We start from the raw sequence: 20,148 nt of genomic DNA, 5'->3' as shown, positions 1-20,148 counted from the left end.
CTTTTGGATGGTTTTCTTATTCTCAATGTTATTTATTTCTTGCCCCAGCCAGCAGGGCGGTGAACAGGGGCTAGGAACCTCAGAACCTGGAATGACAGGGACAAGAGACACGAAAGAATGACAGCAAGACAGGATTCTGATCAAGCTGCAAAATTTTATTGTATTCACAGGCATTATAAGGCTTTGGGGAAGGGGGGTTGGAGGAGGAGGAGGAGGGGGAGCAATTATCAGGGTAGAATGTCCCTTGCAACATAAATAGCCGAAACCATGTTTGTTACTATAACTATGTGGTGTGTCACCTGATTTCTGATAAATGGCCTACCTGCGGGGAAATAGAAACTTGTCTCGAGGGCTTCCATTGTTTCAAAGCGTATCTTCTATCAAGCAGAGAAATGGCTCCTGGCATCTCCTCCTTTCGTTACAACTTAACTGAGGCAGGAAATTGGGGGTGAGGGGTAGAGACCCTAACAGCAGTTTTGGTGGGCATTAACCAGAGGATGGAAGTATTGACCCGATTCCTCCCGCGGGGTGAATGTACAACCAATCTTCCCACATCTTATAAGGCTCTTGGTGTCTTTTTGGGGAGGGGAGGCAGAGCCACAGTTTCCAGGCAAACAATTTTTGTTGCTGACACCAACCTCCATGCAAATCAGGTTTGCTTCACGGGGGACTCAGAGGCGGACTATAGGGTGCTCCCCCTGCAGTGCTTTGCCTCGCACCCCTTACTGGTGTCCTTGCCCTGCCAAGGTTTGATGTCTCAGTGCATAATTCTGAGTTTTATGCCATCCGAAAAGGAGGTCTGTCACCCTCAGGTTCAGCCAGGCCTCTGTCAGCCAAATCAAGTCTATGATAATGTATTTGTAAGGGCTTTGATGCCAAGGAGTCAATCTGCCGTTTTATAAAATCAGTAATCTTATTTAAAATAAAGGGTCCTAAGGTAATCATTAACAAAAGACTAATAAGGGTCTCATAAGGGGCTCTGTAGTGACTCAAGACTATTTGTGGTGGAGTCTATAACCTGTTGTAATTTGTCAGAAAATTCATGGAAGGAATATATAGAGTGTCCTAGCATGCCACCAGCAAGTCTAAGGGAAGCAGTCAGTGGATGTGATGTCCAGGGGAAGAAACACAGCACGTCTGGTCCTCTGGTGGTCGTCAGTGCCAACTGATGAAATTTTTCTTCTTCATACGGTCAGCTGTGAAACAAGCAAAACTAGGAGGCAAGGACCAGGTAGAGAAGAATTGACATGAAAATATAGGATGGTGTTGTACCAAAACACAGAGGAGGTACATACACATGAGGTTCCTTAAACATGAGGAATATTTTGAGAAAAGTGAGCAGTCAATAAACATGCAAAGATGAAGTCAGCAGTGGTAGGTCAGCAGAAAGAGAAGACTTGGATAGGCTGGTGAGGTTAGTTGGAGTATATACTGCCATGGCGTCCTTCGTGGTAAGGACTTGCCAACAGGGACTGTGTGGATTTTGCAAGAGCAATAATGTCATCCACCAGTGTTGAAAAAGGAAAAAAGAATGTGGCTTTGTCAATGAGATACAATAAATGGACAATTCAAATTTTTGTAAATATTAAAAAGGTTTAGTATAGTTACTTCATTGACACTTTAGCCAACTGAATACTGGGGGTGCATTTTCCTTCTTTTTTTATTAATTGAGCTTAAGGGTTTTAGTTTTCCTTGTTTGAGCCATAGCCCACATAAATTTGGAAAAAATACCAACTGAGAAAAAAAATGTTTTTGTTTACTAAACATGGGCAGGTGAATGACATCAATCTGTCAGAGAGCATTGGCTTTTATCAGTGGAGATTAATCTTAAAAGTCTGAATAGCAGGATCTTAATTAAACAATGCAGGAGCCAGTAAAGTGCTCTCACTATGGCAGGTCAAGCGTTAGAGGCTTGTAAAAAAATGAGAGAAAAAATTTTAGGATATGAGTGATTTTAGGAGCATCATACACCCATAAATTAAAAAATAAAAATGTTTAGTTTTAAATCTTACCATATGAGCAGTCAGTTCTTAATGTGCAGATGTACCTATAATTATTTACTTAGGGAGAGAACTTGTACCAAGTTAATTGATGATCTAGTGGTTAGAATTGGCTTGAGTTCTTTCATATGAATTTAGAAGGCTCTTTATTAAAATATACCAATATGTTATAGAAAGTCAATACCTAATGTGTTGACATGATAAAATGTTTACCATTTTTTAGTATTATTTTTAACTGATTAGACAGTTTAAGCACATTATTATAACTTTAGTTTACTAAGATCTTTACTCATCACAAGTCTATCAAGAGTAAGTGTAGATATAAAACTCTTAATAGATTTTGCTCTTTAGAACTCTAATATGGAAACTTAAAAGGCTAAAATAAAACCTCATAGCTTAAATGTTTAAAATAATAATTTTGTTAAATCAGGATTTGCCAAAACAAATCTTTTATCAGACCAAAAACACCATTTGCCAAGAATAAATATCTGATTTAAGCGTCGTAAAACAAACCAGATAATTTTTAAAAGCAGAAAGATATAAAGAGGAAAACCAGAGCAAAAGCCTCTGGCATGTAAATAATTAACATAACCATTGTGTTATCTTTTACTAACCCAAGCCAGTCTTAAACAATTTTAAGTAAAATGTTAAACTTTGTTTGTTAGGATCTTTGTTTATCACAAAGCTATCACACCCTTAGGGAAGCTATGAACAAGGGTGGGTACACAACTTAATTGATCTTTCACTTTGATTTGGATAGGTAACTTAAAAAGCTAAAATAAACCTTATAGCTGAAATGTTTAAAATAAATTTTTACTGTTAACATTTTTAGATGACCATTTTACACTAAATAATTTTGTTGAATCACATCTGTTGAATAAAAATTTTTTATCAGGCCAGGAATATCATGTTTAACCCTTCTTTTCCTGGCAAGGCCACTGCTCTACACTGACTGGGTTATTAGAAAGCCAGTCAAACATGGAATTTGTTACAAACAGTGGCAGTTGGTATTGGGGTGCTGTTAAGGTTTAGAATTTTTACAAGAGTGAAAAAGACTGTAGAGGCATTTTACCATGCCTAGATGTTGTTTTTGGCGGGATGGCTTCATGGGCGGGTCACAGACGACCCGGGACTCACGGCTGGGTTGTACGCAGTATCTCTTTATTCATGCAGAACGCAGTGCAATCTATACCAAGCTAAGCTAAACTAAACTAAAAACTACAAATAATCTTGTCCTTATAAATATACTAGCCCAGAAGGGTGGGAACAGGATGTGACGCAGAGAGGGTGGAGAGAAAAGTGACTGGTGAAAATCAGGGTGTGACAAGGAGAGGGGGCGGAGCAGGCGAGAATCCTATCACTGAACCACCAATGCCCTGGAAGGAGGGTGGTGCTTGTTAACAGTGGTTATGTAAATAGAATGAAGTGGTTATGTAAATAGAATAGTGTTAAGCAGGGGGGATTAAACCAATGAAACAGAAGGGGTTTTAGAAGCATACCAACAATTCCCCCTTTCTTTTTAACTAATGGCCATAGTATCAGGATTGTGGGGTGAACAGAAACCTATATCATACAGGCGTTTTCAAAAGAACTGGCATAAGACATGGAAAACAAAATAGGTGAGCAGCAATAACCAGTGTGATGCCAAGGGGAATGTTTCTTGCCTCAAAGGGCAAGGCCTAGCAGGCAAAAGGGCATTTCTTGCCTCTGGGAACGCTTCATGCCTCTGGGGGCATCTCTTGCCTCAAAGGGCGTTTCCTGTCTCTGTGGGCATAACCTAATAAGGAGGGGGAGTTTTCTGCCTCAGGGGGCAGAGCAGGCATTGCACTATCTGCCCCGCCCATAACTCATACTGTTTCAGGATTAAACATTTCAGATTTATGCCAAGACATAGAATTCTACCACTAAACCACCAATGCCCTGGAGGGAAGGTGGTGCTTGTTAACAGAGGTTGTGTAAATAGAATACAGTGTTATGTAAATAGAATGCAAGGGGGATTAAACCAAATGAAACAGAAGGGGTTTTTAAAGCATACCAACACCTAGATATCTCAGAAAATCTTTTAACTAATGAATTGATGCTGATATTAGCTATCAGAAGGACGAAATTGTCCTATATTTTACTTTGGTAAAGGTGTGCTAACTCTATGATTTGGGGTCTTTAAAACCACATTTAGCTTAACTAAATCTTATTTAAAACTTAAAACAAACTTTAGTTACTTAGGGGTTAACACACATTAATGAAAACAAGGTTAGCACAGACTTAAAACAGACATTCTTGGTGAAAAGAAAAATTTTCCCTTTGAAAAGCGGCTTTTGGATTTCTAACTCACAGCCACTCCACCCACCCACCCCCAGGGGCGTTTGTGGCTTAGGGGATGATTGAAGTCTTTGCCAATCTGTGGAGCAGGAGCTCTGTGCCGTGATTGGCTGTGTGGACGGAACAGGTGGGCTTAGTTTACCGCCACGCACGGAGAAGCCGGAGAAGCGCGGAGAAAAATCTTTGAAAGTTCTTTTTCTGGGCTAAGGTACATTTTACAGTTTTAAAGAAACAATTCATTAAATTTCTATCAAAAGTGTGTACTGGTTTTCTGATTAATAGCTTTTAAGTTAAAGAGAACGTCTTGTTTGATTGATTTTATTCTTTCTCTAAAGAATAACTTGCTAGCCAGATAAGATCTCACTCAGAATTGGTTTAGCGCTTTCTGAGAGTAGAAGGAAAAAAGCTGGATCTTTTTGGCTGGATAATTTTAAGATAATGCCAAATCAAGAGCCCACAGTTCTTTAAATAATTGTAAATGTTCTCATTTTTCTTCTATTAATTTTCTAAGGGAAGCTGTTTTTTGTGCTAGTTGTGGGGGGTCTTAAGGTTGTCAAAGTGGGGTAAATCTTAACAGGAGGGCACCTAGCAGGTGCCTCAGGGGCGGGGTCTTCTGAATCAGGCATGGGAATAGAGACAGACTCACAAACAGAAGGTGGCCGGGAGTGTCCCTGTAAGACTTTTTCTCCCTCTCTCATGACTCCCTGTACATCAGGACAATGTTTATAGACTTTGAGTATATCATTTACTAAATCCCAATAAGAAAAAGCCTTTTCTGGAATCTTTTCTGGACCAAAGGTCTCATAAAAATCTTAAACAGTTTCCTACTCTAGCCTATCTTTTTTCATCAATAGTGCCCTCTAAGGGAAAACATGGACAAACATCACTCACAAAAAAAAAAAAACTTCTTGAGATCCTTTTTCTTAACCCTTACTCCTCGTGTCTTGAGGGACTCCTTGAGTCCTTTAATAAACAAGTCTTGTTTACCAAATTCATGTCCCATGGTAGTGCTTACCTCACCACTGTGACATTCCTCCAGATGCGACTCATGGCCAGGCAGTTCCATGGCGATCTATGCAAGCTTGTGCATTACCCCCTTGGCCGCGGTGTCTCGGTGAATTCGGATAGGCCTATCCTCTCGATCAGCGGTGTCCTTAGGTCCAGAAGGCTTCTTCGTCCCACGTTGGGCTCCAGATGCCCCAGCCAGCAGGGCGGTGAACAGGGGCTAGGAACCTCGGAACCTGGAATGACAGGGACAAGAGATACGAAAGAATGACAGCAAGACAGGATTCTGATCAAGCTGCAAAATTTTATTGTGTTCACAGGCATTATAAGGCTTTGGGGAAGGGGGGTTGGAGGAGGAGGAGGAGGGGGAGCAATTATCAGGGTGGAATGTCCCTTGCAACATAAATAGCCGAAACCATGTTTGTTACTATAACTATGTGGTGTGTCACCTGATTTCTGATAAATGGCCTACCTGCGGGGAAATAGAAACTTGTCTCGAGGGCTTCCATTGTTTCAAAGCTTATCTTCTATCAAGCATAGAAATGGCTCCTGGCAATTTCTGCCCTAACTTTAGTGATTTCTGTCCTTCTGGTGGCTTTAGGGTTCCTTTGTTGTTCTTCTTCTAGGTCTTTAAGATGTGCAATCAGGCTGTTTATTTGTCTTTTCTTGTTTCCTAATGTGTGCTTGTATAGCTATGAACTTCCCTCTCAGTATGGACTTAGCTGTCTCCCAAATATTTTGATAGCTTGTGTCTTCATTTTCATTGAACTCTCGAAACATTTTGATTTCTTCCTTGGTTTCCTCTTTGACGCAAAAGTTGTTAAGGAGTGTGCTGTTGAGCTTCCACATTTTGGGACTGTTACTAATCTTTTGTTGATTGTAAAGTGTTAGTTTAATTCCATTGTGGTCTGAGAAGATGCTTGGGATGATTTCAATGCTCTTGAATTGGCTGATGCTGTCTTTGTGGCCTAACATATGGTCTATCCTTGAGAATGACCCATGTGGATCTGAGTAAAATGTGTATTCCAGTTTCTTGGGATGAATGACTCTGAAAATGTCCAATAGTTCTAGTTCACCCATCTCTTCATTTAGCTCCCTTATGTCTTTACTGATTTTTTGCCTGGATGATCTGTCAAGTTGAGAGAGTGGGGTGTTGAAGTCCTCTACTATGACTGTGTTGCTGTTAATATATTGCTGTAGCTCTTTCAGTAGAAGTTTGATGTATTTAGATGGCTTCTCATTGGGTGCATAGATGTTAATAATTGTTAAGTCCTCTTGATTGACTGATCCTCTGAGCATTAAGTAGTGTCCATTCCTGTCTTTTTTAATCTTACCTATTTTAAAGTCTATCATGTCAGATATGAGAACAGCTGTTCCTGCCCCTTTTGTGGGCCATTGGCTTGTATGATAGTTTTCCATATTTTCACTTTAAGTCTGTGTTTGTCTTGTTGAGTTAGGTGGGCTTCCTGTAGACAGCATATTGTTGGGTTGTATTTTCTGATCCATCTTCCTACTCTGTTTCTTTTAATAGGTGAGTTCAGGCCATTGACATTTATTGATATCAAATATTGAAGATATTTTAACGCCATTCTTGTAGAGTTTTAGAGTGTTCTGATATATGGCCTATTTATGGTGGTCTGACTGTTTATAGACCTTTCAGAACTTCTTTCAGGGCAGGCTTGGAGATAGCTGATTCCTTCAACTGTTGCTTGTCTGAGAAGGTTTTGATGCCTCCATCTAGTCTGAATGACAGTCTAGCAGGATATATTATTCTTGGCTGAAAGCCTTTCTCATTGAGCACTCGATAGATATCTTGCCATTCTCTTCTGGCCTGTAGTATTTGTATGGAGAAGTCTGGTGCTAATCTTATGGGTTTTTCTCTGTAGGCGACTCTTTGTTTTTCTCTTGCAGCCTTCAGGATCCTTTCTTTATCCTTATTCCTTTCTGTTGGTCTGCTTCTAAACTCTGCTTATAAGACCTTCTGTTTTGATCATCACATTAGGTTCACTTGTATTACTTATGCTGTGGTCTATTTACATAATCATTGTTTTCATTGGTTTAATCCCCACTGGTTTGCACTTTTTCCTTCTCCCCACCTCCTATCCTACGTACATCCTCTTCCAACCTGACACTTCTGCCTCAGGAGATATATAAGGGCAGGATTGTGATTAGAGCTAGCTTGCACTGCATTCCTCATCAATAAAGATTGAACTGCATTCCCAGCTCAGCCATGAGTCCCTGGTCATCTCTCTCCCACCCGCGAAGCTAGCCCAGCATCTAGCACCTGAAACAGGGACCAGCACCTGTCCATTCTAAATATGATATGTCTTGGTGTCTTTAAGTCTGGGTTAATTTTGTTGGGGACCCACTGGGCTTCTTGAACCTTTATGTCTTTGATGTTGTCTAGACTAGAGAAGTTTTCAGCAATTATGGCCTGAAGAATGCTTTCTTCCCTTCCCTCTCTTTCTTCCTCTGGTAAGCCAATAATGCATATATTATTTCTTTTGAAGTCATCCCATAGGTCTCTGTTATTGTTTTCAGTAACTCTTAATCTCTTTTTGAGATCTCTTACTTTTTTAATTGTCTCTAATTCATCCTCGCTCTTGCTAATTCTGTCTTCAGCTTCATTGATTCTATTCTCTCTCTCCTCTACTGTTTTCTGGAGTTCATCTATTTTGTTTCCCTGTTCTGATACTGTTTTAGCTTGTTCAGCTGGTTGTGTTCTTAGCTCAGCTATTTCAGCTTTCAGCTCTCTAATAACCTTGAGATAGTGTTTTCTTCAAGAGTCTCATTGGTTGTTTCTGCATTTCTGATGACAATTCTTTCAAACTCTTTACTCACGCCTGTGATTATTTCCTTAACTAGTGTTTGGATGTTGACTTCATTATTTTGTGCTTCAACCTTTGGGGGGCTTTTAGCTGTACTCTTGTCCTGGTTGGTTTCTCCAATATTTCTTCTTGTTGGTTTAACCATTTTATATATTATGTTATGAGTTCCCTCTCTCAGTCCTTTTCAAATTACTGATCACTCTTGCCTGGATTGTCTTGTGTCTAAGTAAGGTAATTAAAGGGTTCAGAGTGGTGGAAGTTAACAGTTGTTTCAATAGTATTTTAATCCCTGAGTTGGAGCTCAGTGGCTTAAAAGCCTTTTTTGTGCTTTTTCTTCCCTGTAGGCTGTGGGAGCCTGAGGGCTTTTAAACTGTAGGCTTCTTAGCTTAATCACTGACTCCTGACCAAGAGATAAAGCAGGGTAGGGCAGAGATAATCCAGTGCTTATGCAAAGAGACTCTCACAGCCCCACTGCTAGGCCACCAAGGTATAGGTCTTCTCCTGAGTTTCCTGGTTAGATCTCTGTCCCCTGGTGTCAGCACAGGGCCTCCCCCCAACTGCTCCAGAGTCTGAGGACAGTAGCAATGGAGACTCACAGTTGGGTTTGGTGAGCTTTAGGGGATTCCTCTCCTCCCTTCAGCCGTCTTTTTTGTTGGTGAAACAGACTGGAGGTGGTGTCTCAACTGGTAAACTGCAGACTGTTACTAGCCACTCAATTTCTCCCTATGTTCCTCTCTGTCCGTGAGCCACACGTGTTTGCACTCACTGGTGATTTGGTGGGTTCCTGAAATCGCTCTAGTCCTGTCTTGTTGCTGTCCCAGGTGGTCTCCTTTGTTATTCTTAGTTGATCCGGGAGAGGAGAGGAGAGGGGAGGAGAGGGGAGGAGAAAAACACAGCTGCTGCTGCTCTGTAGCCCCACCTCTGTAAGTCCCTCTTTGCACTATCTTTTTCTTACCAGGATGCCATGTACTTTCAGAAAATATTGTATTTATTTTATGAGAGAGAGAGACAGGTGCCCTGCTCAGCCCTGGCTGAGGGTGGTGCTGGGATTGAATCAAGGACTGGGAGCCTCAGGTGAGGGTCCATTGCAGACCCTGTGCCATGTCCCTGGCCCTGACGTGGTGTGTGGGACACAGTGGACTGGAGCCCCCTTCCTCTGGCCCTGCACCCTCAGTCAAGTTGGGAGGCACTGTCCCTGCAGGCAGGGCAGAGCCTTCACGCTCCTTCTCCGGCCCCTCCATTTGATCTCTGGTCTGGCTGGAGCTTGTCTGATCCTGTCGAGCCTTGTCGGATCTGGTCAGGGCCACTCTTATCTGGTTGAGGGCAGTCTGATCCAGTCAGGGCCTATATGATCTGGTCAGGGTCAGTCTGATCCAGTCAGGGCCTGTCTGAAGCCATGTGACCTGGCTCCTGGTCAGGTTCTGTCAGTGGCTTCCCAGGTCACCTAAGTGGAGTCTGTCACCCAGCCTGGAGCTGCCTCCGGCTCCTAGCCTCTGTCCCCGCAGGAGCCAGGCCTTCCTACCAGAAGGTCCCTCAGCCCCTCACTCACAGCCTTGCACCCCTCTCCCCACATCTCTGCATCCCTCACCCCACAGCCCCTCAACTCCACAGCCCTGAAGATCCTCACTCCTCAACCCTGTGACCCTCACCACACAGCCCCTCACGCCACAATCATGCGCTCCTCACCCCACAGCCCTGCAAGCCTCTCCCCACATGTCTATGCCCCTCACCCCTTACCCCACAGCCATGCTCCCCACACCCCACACCCCACAACCTTGTGCCCCTCAACCACAACCTTCAGCCCTGCACCCCTCACCTTATAGCCCTGTGCCCCTCACCCCATGCTCAGACAGAAGTACTGCCAGCTGTTCAGCATCTGCTGGGCAGCTCCTCCTCCCTGCCTGCCTCTCCCCTGCATCCCTGTCTCCAGGCCTTTCCTGTTTACTCTTCATGCCTCTTAAAACCCACTTTTATTTGGGGGTTGGGGTGCTGGGTGGGGTGGGGCTGGGGCACAGGGAAGGGGAGCTGTCTTCAGAAGCAGCCTGGACTGTGGCCTGGGCGCAACCTTCAGGAAGACCTTTCAGCAGAGGCCCCGGCCAAGCACAGCTGCACCACCACTCAGGCTTGGGGACACAGAGCATGGCCTGGACTGGCTGTGAGGGAAGAGGCATAAGAGTTCCTGAGCGTCCACAGTGGCAGAGATAGGGCTAGTTGAGGGGCTGCCAGCTTACAGCCGCCTCTCCCAGCACCAGAGAGAAGCCCCCACGGCCCAGGGGCCTGGCCTGGCGCTGGGCTCAAAGCTCAGGGGCCATTTGCTGCAGGAGGGGTGTCAGGAGAACACCATGGCACTCGGCCCTCCCAGGTTGTCAGCTCAGTGTCTACCACCTGTCTGTCATCTACCACCTGTCTATCATCTACCACCTGTCTGTCATCTACCACCTGTCTGTCATCTACCACCTGTCTATCATCTACCACCTGTCTGTCATCTACCACCTGTCTGTCATCTACCACCTGTCTGTCATCTACCACCTGTCTGTCATCTACCATCTACGTATCGTCTATTATCTATTATCTATCATCTGTCTGTCACCTATTATCTCTGATCTACCTACCTATCATCTACCATCTATCACCTACTATCTATCTATCTATCTATCTATCATTTACCTATGACCTATAATCTATCTGCCATCTACCTATTGTCTATTATCTATCATCTGTCTGTCATGTAGCATCTGTCTGTCACCTATTATCTATCACCTACCTAGCTATCATCTATCTACCATCTACCTATCACCTACTATCTATCTGCCATCTACCTATTTATCACCTATTATCTATCTATCATCTATCTATCCGTCTATCATCCAAGACCTTTGAGTGAACTGCCCCCAGTGGATGCAGAGCTGGCCAGGCCTCCATGGGTGCTGAGGGCACTTGTCCAGCTGACCTCAGGGCTGCTTCCCAGGAACAGCCTAAGTGGTCCGAAGGGAACCATCTGCGGCAGCCTCTGGGCTTGGAAGCTTCTAGAAAAGGAGACAGAGCCGGCCAAGGACACGCAGCTGCAGGCGTGAGTCACTTCTCAGGAAGGAGCTGGGTGAGGCCCAGCAGCCCCCGCCAGCTGGCAGGGGTGGAGCAGAGGGGCCCACCCGCCTCCCGGGGCTTGGGGTACCCCGCTCCCACCCGACCCGAGAAGGGACCTGGCCCAGGGGTGCCGTGAGATTGCCGGCAGGACTCGGGTGGCTTTTGTCTGGAAGATAAATCTCTTAAAAAAAAAAAAAAGTAGATTGGAGGCTTTGAAGCCTGGGTGCTGAGCTGGTCTAGTGCCGTGGCCCAGGGCCATGGCCAGTCCACTCCCTGCCCTCTCTCCACCACTGTGAGCCTGTCTATCTGAAACACGGGCACAGAGCTGTCACCCTGGGTGTCCCTCGGGGACTCTGCACCCACACCTTATGGGCCCAACTTGGCACTAAGGGTGTTACACTGTGAGACCCCAAAAGGGCCTCAGCCTACGTCTGAGTTCTGCTCACCCCACCTTCCCAGGAGGAAGCCCAAGACCCCAGATTTTAACTACAAGCCGGGGGCTTCAGCATGGACTTAGCAGGTAGTACCCAGGGTGTTCATATGACCAGAGGCAAGGGAAGAAAAGAGAGAGAGCTCAGCCTGTTTAAAAGACTATCTTTACTAAAAAAATAAAAATAAAAAAAAACTTTATTATTTTATTTATTTACTGGATAGAGACAGCCAGAAATGGAGAGGGAAGGAGGAGGTAGAGAGGGAGAGAGACAGACAGACACCTGCAGCCCTTCTTCACCACTTGTGAAGCTTCCCCCCTGCAGATGGGGACCCGGGGCTTGAACCCAGGTCCTTGTGCACTGTGACATGCACTCAACCAGGTGCGCCACCAACCGGCCCCTAAGACTTTCCTTTTTAATACTTTATTTTTATGTCATTTATTTTGGAAAGAATCAAAGGTAAATGGACAAGGAAGGGGAGGCAGAGACACCTGCAGACCTGCTCCACTGTTTGTGACACTTGTCCCCCGCAGGTGGGACCAGGGACTTGAACCCGGGTCCCTGTTCTTGGGAACAGGTGTACTCTGCCAGGTGTGCCCCCACTTGGCACCTGGAAGATAAACCTTCAGAAAAGCAGACTGACCAGAGTCTTCTGAAGATGACAGACGTGACCATGATCAGCTCCAAGCAGCTGGCGGCCAAGGCAATGGTGGCACCTCGGCTCTCTGAGCAGGCGGCCTCACTCTGCCCGCATGAACCAGGGACCGAAACACTGGAGCCACCTGTGTGGCGGCCTGGCAAACTCGCCAGCAAACCGGCCTGGGCAGAGCACCCATCTGCCACGCACACAACCCGGCTCAAACCCGGCCACCGCCACTCTGGAGGAAGCTTCTGTGCTGTGGCCCCTCTCTCTCCCTCTCCCTTCACTCCCTCTCTCTCTCCCTCCCTCCCTCTCTCTCCCTCTGTTTATCCCTCTCCCTCTGTCTCTGTCTCTCTCCCTCTCCCTCTGTCTCTCCCTCTCCCTCCCTCTCTCTTCTCTCCTTCCTCTCTCCCTCCCTCTCTCTTCTCTCCGTTTCTCTCCCTCTCTTCCTCCTCTCCCTCTCTCTTCCTCACTCTTTTTCTCTCCCTCTTTATCTCTCTTCCTCTCTCCTTCACTTCCTCTCTCCTCCTCCCTCCCTCCTTCTCCCTCTCCCTTTGCCTCTCTCTCTCCTTCATTCCCTCTCTCCCCCTCCTTCCCTCCATTTCTTTCTCCCTCTCCCTCTCTCCCCCTCCTTCCCTCCCTTTCTCTCTCCCTCCCTCTCTCCCTTCTCTCCCTGTGCCGGATGGGAATAGACGTGGGCCCTGGGGCGGACCCATCGGGTCTACGGTAAACGGCATCTATATACTTTTTCCCTACTTGGGGCTCTCTAGTCCTGTTTCCAACTCTGAGAGCGTCTCCCCAGACAACACCTTTAGCCCACCTGCATGTTAGCTGTCAGGCTCAGGCAAAATTAGTAAAGTTATGGGCCCCTCAGAATATACTTAAAATAGACACCCTAGCTTCCTTTCATCTTAAGGTCCCTATTCTCATCTGCTCTATGTTTACTTTTTGTTGCCTGTTCACTAATCATTTTATTCTGCTTTATATCTTGCAGCCTTTCAGCCACCAAGTGCAGATGCTACCATGACGCCATCCTGTCCTCCCTGGGCAGACGGCCTCACCCGTGTGTCCTGGAGCCTCCCCTCCCCAGAGCCCTGCCCCACTAGGGACAGACAGACACAGGCTGGGGGTGTGGATCCACCTGCCGACACCCACGTCCAGCGGAGAAGCAATGACAGAAGCCAGAACTCCCACCTTCTGCTCCCCATGAAGAGTTTGGGTCCATCCTCCCAGAGGGATAAAGCACAGGGAAGGTTGTATTGTTATGTGGAAAACTGGGAAAAGTTATGCATGTACAAACTGTTGAATGTAAAACATGAGTTCCCCCATAAAGAAATTTAAAAACAAAACAAAGCAGGGAAGCTTCCAGTGGAGGGGCTGGCACAGGGAACTCTGGTGGTGGGAGCTGTGTGGAATCATACCCTGTTATCCCACAATCTTGCTCATCATCATTAATTCACTAATAAACATTTTAAAAGAGAGAAAGAAAGAGAGAAGGGGGCTGGGTGAATGTGTCCTCCTCTGCCCCTCCCCCAGCAGCAGGGATGGGCTCTGGGGGAAGGGTCCCGGGCTCTGAAAGGCGCCTGGCTCCCCTCCCAGGGTGAGGCCTCCCCAGCTGGCGGCCACCCAGGGACGCTTCTTCCTGGGCCTCCTGAGAGTCTCCCCGCCACCCCCATGCCGTTTTTCCCAGAGAAGTGCGAGTCTGCGGCAGTGACCACGTTGGGCTGCGTGTGTCCTCAACGCCCCTGAAGCCTCGAGTGTCAGGCCCACCAGTGAGGCTCCACTCCACACACGGGCACATAAGCAGGGCCCTTCCAGGCGGGCAGAGCCGGGGGCAGAAGGGAGGAGGGGGAGAGGGGCCCGGAGGGAGAGGCAGAGGAGGGGGAGGAGAGGAGATGGGGAGGAGGGAGAGGAGGGAGAGGAGGGCGGAAGGGAGAGGAGGAGAGGAGAGGAGATGGGGAGGAGGGGAAGAGGAGGAGGAGGGGCAGGGCTCAGACAGGGTGGGGGTCTGGCAGCTCTGTGGAGACATGGCCCTGAGTCACTTGGCAGCCTCCGGCTTCCAGAAGTTTCCATTTATGGTGAGGCTGATCTCCACACGGGCGGGAGGAAGCTCTTAAGTGAGCACAGACAGGGCCTGTCCCCACGTGGCAGGGGTGGGGTGTGGGGCTGTGCTGTGACGCAGTGCGTGGTGGGGTTCCAGCCAGGTCTGCTGAGGCATGTGGGCTTCTGTCCTGTGCGGACGGTGTGTGGAGGGGCCACAGCCCGGGAGCACCGTCTCTTCTGTTATCTTACTAAGCATCTTCACCTCCAGTCCCATCTTTTTGATGGCAGAGTAGCATTCCATGGATTATAAGCCCCATAACTCCTTTAGCCAGTCATCTGTGGATGGGCATCTAGGCTGTGTCCACTCTGGCTGCTGTGAACCCAGGCTGCGTGTGTCCCTTGAAATCCGTGTTTTTGTCCTTTGGGTAAATGCCTGTGTGGGGTTGCTGGGGCCCAAGGCCCCTCCGTGTGTGTGAGTCTAAGGGCTCTCCGTACAGTACTTTTATTTTGAAGAGGTCGCCGTCAGGGCCTGGCGGCCAGGCGGCCTGTGTGCAGGTCCCGGGTCTGAGGCCAGCGAGGCGGAGGAGCCCCTGGCCGGCTGCGATGTCTCCCCTCGCCGGTCCCTGGGACGCCAAGGATGAGGCCGTGGCCTCCTCAGACGTCACCAGGTGGCAGCGCAGCTCAGCGGGGAGCTTCTCTGCACAACTTGGCCAGGCCCTGCAGGAGCCTCTGGGGCTGTGGTGTCTCTTCCTAGTCCGTGCCTGTCTCTCTGTCTCTCTGGCGCCCTCAGCCAGAAGCCACCCCGAGGTAGGGGCCCTGAGGATGGTGCACAGTCCACCAACACTGTCCTGGGTGCCGTCCCCGTCCCCGGGATCCGGGCAGGCCCCTTGGTCCCACGCCAGGCCACAGCTGTGGGGACACCCCCCCCCCCCGCCGCCACCCAGAGCCTCTTCCCGCGTCACTCCCGCCCTGCCGGCCGCCCTGAGCGTGGGAAGCGAAGGCCTCGCTGTGGAAAGTGGGTCACAGGATGACCGCAGTGAGTCAGCCGGGGACACCGCCTGGGCTTCTCCATGGAAAGTCTGCTGAGTCAGGAGGCCATGGGGGCAGCTAGCTTCTGGGGTGCAGAGCTGCGGGCTCACCAGCCCAGCGCACATGGCCACAACTGGGACCCTCCTCCATGTGGGGTCTCAGCCTGGGGACCCTCCTCCATGTGGGGTCTCAGCCTGGGGACCCTCCTCCATGTGGGGTCTCAGCCTGGGGACCCTCCATGTTTGTGGGGGTCTCAGCCTAGGGGCCCTCCTCCTTGTGGGGTCTCAGCCTGGGGACCCTCTTCCATGTGGGGTCTTGGCCTGGGGACCCTCCTCCAAGTGAGGTCTCAGCCTGGGGACCCTCCTCCATGTGGGGTCTTGGCCTGGGGACCCTCCTCCATGTGGGGTCTCAGCTTGGGGACCCTCCTCCATGTGAGGCCTTGGCCTGGGGACCCTCCATGCTTGTGGCGTCTCATCCTGGGGTCCCTCCTCCATGTGGGGTCTCAGCCTGGGGACCCTCCGTGCTTGTGGGGTTTCGGCCTGGGACCCTCCATATGGGCAGCCCCAGCCCACAACCCTACCAGATGTGCCCGGAGTGTCACCCAGAGGCAGCTGTGGTGGTGCCCCAAGACAAGACCCCCGGGCATAGCCCCCCCAAGCCCTGAGGGGGATGCCTGGTGGCCAGGGGTCTCCAGTCACAGGGCACTTGGGCCACCTCCTCCTGCCCAGCTGGGTCCCAAACCCCTCCAACCTGCCCGCCCTAAGCTGTCTCGCAGACCCCCGAAGGTGGTGGTCAGACCACAGCAGCCGGCAGGTCACCCATGAGTGAGCCTAGGTTCCCTGGGTCCTTCAGTGGCAGGAGGGGGAAGGGGTGGGGGGCTTCCCAGTGCAGGAGGGCCAGGCTTGGGGCCTGGGGGGGCAGCAGCTGGGCTGGGGGATGGAAATGTCCTCAATGAGCCAAGAGGGTGGGGGCCTGGGGACCAGCACAGCCAGAGGGCCAGGTAGCCCAGCCCCCAGTCCACTGGGCCCCCACCCAGCTGGCCCTGCCCCACAGGCCTATGCCAGGAAGCCCCTCCCTCTGTCTGTCTGTCCCCAATGAAGGGGGCAGCGTGGGTGCGGCCCCTGGAGCCTGCAGACAGCCCGGCACCATTCTCCAGCCAAAGGCTGTGGGTGAGGGCCCTGGCACGGCCCTGGCAGCCCCCTCCCAGCACACGTTAAGTCAGAAGTCAGACAGATTCTGTGGAAAACTCATCTCTCATTTTCCCCTGGTTTCTTGGGCAACGTGCAAACAAACATGGGTCACCTGGCTCCCAGCTGTCTCTCAGAGGCCTCCCGGGCCTGGGACCCCTCCTCTGAACCCCCAGCCCAGCCCGCTCACTCCTCCCCTGCCCTACAGAAGGCACAGCCCCTGGGCCCCACAGACAGAGCCTCTGGGCTGAGCACAGATGACAGACGCCCGCTTGGGGTGACCTGTACAATAAGAGCAAAGAGCCAACCACACAGCCACTCAGCCACACTGCCTCAAAGCATAGGGCTGGAGACAGGGCAGGGGACAGGGCTGAGGACAGGGCAGTGGGCAGCGCAGTGGACAGGGCTTGGGACAGGGTTGAGGACAGGGCAGTGGGCAGCGCAGTGGACAGGGCTGGGATAGGGTTGAGGACAGGGCAGTGGGCAGCGCAGTGGACAGGGCTGGGATAGGGTTGAGGACAGGGCAGTGGGCAGCGCAGTGGACAGGGCTGGGATAGGGTTGAGGACAGGGCAGTGGGCAGCGCAGTGGACAGGGCTGGGGACAGGGTTGAGGACAGGGCAGTGGGCAGCGCAGTGGACAGGGCAGGGGACAGGGCTGAGGACAGGGCAGTGGGCAGCGCAGTGGACAGGGCTTGGGACAGGGTTGAGGACAGGGCTGGGGACAGGGTTGAGGACAGGGCAGTGGGCAGGGCAGGGGACAGGGCAGTGGGCAGCGCAGAGGACAGGGCAGGGGACAGGGCTGAGGACAGGGCAGTGCAGGCGACAGGGCTGAGGACAGGAAGCCATCCCTGGCCTGAGGGTGTCAGGGCTGCAGAGGCTCAGAGGCTCTACCCCCACAGCGGCGCTTGGCCAGCTGGCTGATTGGTAGCAGGCATGTGAGTCCGGAAGCTGCTGGGGCAGGCGGGCTGCTTCCTGTGAGCCGCGGTCTGGCCGACACATGTGGACGTTGATGATCTCACCCAGTGCCGTGTTCTGGAGAGTTCTGCTCAGTGCACGTCCATCCAGGCTCAGGGGAGGGATCTCTGCAGGCTGCTCCCAGCCAAGAACAGCCAGCAACATGCCTGCACATGTGGTACAGACATGGCACACATCCAGAGACATATATGCACACAGTCACGCCTGCACACAGATACATACCTGCATACAGACACGCCTGCACACAAACACGCCTGCACACAGATACACACCTGCACACAGACATTCCTGCACACAGATACACACCTGCACACAGACACACAGCTGCACACAGTCACGCCTGCACACAGACACACAGCTGCACACAGACACACCTGCACACAGATACATGCCTGCACACAGACACGCCTGCACACAGACACACCTGCACACAGATACACGCCTGCCTATAGACACAGCTGCACACAGACATGCCTGCACACAGACACACACCTGCACACAGACACGCCTGCACACAGATACACGCCTGCATATAGACACAGCTGCACACAGACACGCTTGCACACAGATACAACCTGCATATAGACACAGCTGCACACAGACATGCCTGCACACAGATACACACCTGCACACAGACACACAGCTGCACATAGTCACGCCTGCACACAGACACACAGCTGCACACAGACACGCCTGCACAGAGATACACGCCTGCACACAGACACGCCTGCACACAGATACAACCTGCATATAGACACAGCTGCACACAGACATGCCTGCACAGAGATACACACCTGCACACAGTCACGCCTGCACACAGACACACAGCTGCACACAGATACATGCCTGCACACAGACACACCTGCACACAGACACGCCTGCACACAGATACACGCCTGCATATAGACACAGCTGCACACAGACATGCCTGCACACAGACACACACCTGCACACAGACACGCCTGCACACAGATACACACCTGCGCAGACACACGCCTGCACACATGTGTACACAGGGTGGCATGCAGTAGTGTGGGTTTAAGGCCTTGCACATCCACGTGAACAGTGTGAGAATGCGTGTTCCTGAGGCCTGGGCCTGTGGGCCAGGCAGGAAGGGCAGTGGGAGGCTGCAGGACGAGGCCATCCATGGCGCTGAGCCTGTGGACATCGGCTGCCACGGCGACCCACAAACAGGGGCACCGGGCTGGCAGCTTGGCGGGCTCAGGGTGACTCACCGGCTCCTAAGCACACTGCCCTTGGTGAGGCATTACCACGGCAACCAGGCAGGAGGTGCTGGACAGTTTGCAGACCAGGCTGCCCTGCCCTGCCCTGCCCTGCCCTGTGCTGCCCTGTGCTGCCCTATGGGGCAGAAGGCCAGCCAAGCCAGCTCTGCTCACGGAAGACAGGGAGTCACCAGCCCCTGAGGAGTGACCCCCACCACTCCCCTTCGAGCCTCCTGGGGCAGCACCCAGAGGCCCAGAGGCTGAGTGAGGACCCTCAGGAGCCAACCGGGGGCAGGGACCCTGCCACCCCAGCACCCAGGTGGGAGCCCTGACCCCACAACCCCCTGCTTGCTGGGGGTGGCCGTGGGCTCCGGGGGGCATCTTCCAGCCTCCTTTCCACCACGTGCCCCCGGGGACTGCCCCCTCCCCACCCCCGGGAGAGACCCCATCCAGACCCTCACCCCAAGAGTTCTCAAGAATCCCTTCCTGCCCCACAACCCAGGCTCTATACCCCCACGTGGGCTCAGCACCCCACCCAGGCCCTCACCCCCCTGCTCCTCTCCCCCTCGGACCCTCCCAGGCACACAGGCTGGCTCTGTGTGGCCACTTCCTGACAGAAAAGAGCTGCTTCAAGGGGACAACGGACACAGCGTGTCTGTGGCCACCTCCCTGAGGGGAACACTGGCTGCCCAGAGCACACGCCCTCCTGAGTCAGGCATGGCCCACACAGAGCTGGTGAGGGGGAAGGTCACCTCACCACACTCAACTCAAGGACCTCCCTTGTGGCCTCTGGGTGCCAGGCACTCAGGAGGGTGCTCCTCCCGACTCATGCCCTGCAGGCTGCACTCACACCGGCCTGACCCCACCTGGACTCTGGCTCTTGACAGTGTCCTCGTCCCACATGCCCAGATCTCCAGGTCCCAGGCCCCTACACACACATATCTCAATGGTCCTTTCTCCCTATGCACATATTTACCCCGTCCCTTGATCCCTAGTCTCCATGTCCTGTGTCCCTAAGTCCCTTTGTCCCCTAGTCCCCATGTCCCTGTGTCCCTTTTTCCCCATGACCCCTTGTGCCCATGTCCCTGTGTCCCCATGACTTCTTGTGCCCTGTCCTTATGTCCCTGTGTCCCACTGTCCCCTTGTCCCTGGGTTCTCATGTCTCTGTGTCCTCTTGTCCCTGTGTCCCTTTGTCTCCATGTCCCTGTGTCCCTATGTCCTCATGTCCCCATGACCCCTTGTCCCTGTGTCTTCCTGTCCCCATGTCTCTTTGTCTCTATGTCCCCTTGTCCCTATGTCTCCTTGTCCCTATATCTTCATGTCCCTGTGTCCCCATGTTCTCCTGTCCTTGTGTCCCCTTGTCCCTATGCCCCTGTGTCCCCAT

This window comes from Erinaceus europaeus, chromosome 9 (genome assembly GCF_950295315.1).
Source record: "Erinaceus europaeus chromosome 9, mEriEur2.1, whole genome shotgun sequence".
NCBI lineage: Eukaryota > Metazoa > Chordata > Mammalia > Eulipotyphla > Erinaceidae > Erinaceus > Erinaceus europaeus.
Note: the sequence above shows the minus strand (reverse complement) of the source record.